This window comes from Amblyomma maculatum, chromosome 1 (genome assembly GCF_055883805.1).
Source record: "Amblyomma maculatum isolate TAMU_Amacu chromosome 1, ASM5588380v1, whole genome shotgun sequence".
NCBI classification, from domain to species: domain Eukaryota; kingdom Metazoa; phylum Arthropoda; class Arachnida; order Ixodida; family Ixodidae; genus Amblyomma; species Amblyomma maculatum.
Window position 1 is genome coordinate 132,806,910 of NC_139344.1, and position 1,348 is coordinate 132,808,257.

Genomic DNA, 1,348 nt, shown 5'->3' on the forward strand with positions numbered 1-1,348 from the left:
TATGTTTATGTCATTTTTTTTTTAATATTTACTTCGATAACCACAGAAATTAGTAATGTAATCTGTTTAGGGGAAAGATAATTAGACACAAAGTAGAAGAAAAAACAACGTGCCGATGGTGGGATCCGAACCCACGACCTCCGAATAACGCGTCCGGTGCTCTACCAACTGAGCTACATCGGCCGCTGTCCCCCCTGCTACTTTCTTGGGTATTTATGTTGTCTGTATACGAACCTTGAGAGTGTTCACCAGCGCCGCCCTCAGCCATAGCGGCGGACGTGGGACGTCCTTTGTTACCGCCAGCGTCACGTAGAACGTGATCAAGAGCGAGGGCGAAAGCTGTGCTAGAACCCTCTTACGCTACCTATGGCTTCAAGACTGCCAGAACCGAGACCCCCGTAAGCTACAAGCAGATCAATCAAGGGGAAATGAGGGTGCTCGTTATAATACATGAAGGAAAGAAGCCAACAGTCGGCGAGGCCAAGGAAAGCGTTGGGGATGGTATGTTTATGTCATTTTTTTTTTTTAATGTTTACTTCGATAACCACAGAAATTAGTAATGTAATCTGTTTAGGGGAATGATAATTAGACACAAAGTAGAAGAAAAAACAACGTGCCGATGGTGGGATCCGAACCCACGACCTCCGAATAACGCGTCCGGTGCTCTACCAACTGAGCTACATCGGCCGCTGTCCCCCCTGCTACTTTCTTGGGTATTTATGTTCTCTGTATACGAACCTTGAGAGTGTTCCCATAAATACCCAAGAAAGTAGCAGGGGGGACAGCGGCCGATGTAGCTCAGTTGGTAGAGCACCGGACGCTTTATTCGGAGGTCGTGGGTTCGGATCCCACCATCGGCACGTTGTTTTTTCTTCTACTTTGTGTCTAATTATCTTTCCCCTAAACAGATTACATTACTAATTTCTGTGGTTATCGAAGTAAACATTAAAAAAAAAAATGACATAAACATACCATCCCCAACGCTTTCCTTGGCCTCGCCGACTGTTGGCTTCTTTCCTTCATGTATTATAACGAGCACCCTCATTTCCCTATGTATATATATATATATATATATATATATATATATATATATATATATATATATATATATATATATATATGTGTGTGTGTGTGCACTGTGTCCTGCGGAAAGACAAATGGCAGGAGGAATATTTCTGAACATGACGGTTACTGATGGGGTGGCTTGTAGTCGAAATGGTAAAGTTTAGTTCTATTGATGCATAATTAGCTAATGTCATCACATGTTCAAAAACTTGTTAAAGAAGACTCATTTTTAAAGGTACAATTAGCTTTGAGTGTTTTGAATGTTATCGCTCGTATTCTATAA

The 1,348-nt window shown here is 41.8% G+C and overlaps 1 non-coding gene across 1 annotated transcript; it reads left to right on the top strand.

Annotated features, from left to right (window-relative positions):
• The first annotated feature begins 787 nt into the window (after positions 1-787).
• TRNAK-CUU (transfer RNA lysine (anticodon CUU)) lies at positions 788-860 on the top strand. The gene has a single exon. It is a non-coding gene; the product is annotated as a tRNA-Lys (tRNA).
• The last annotated feature ends 488 nt before the right edge of the window (positions 861-1,348 follow it).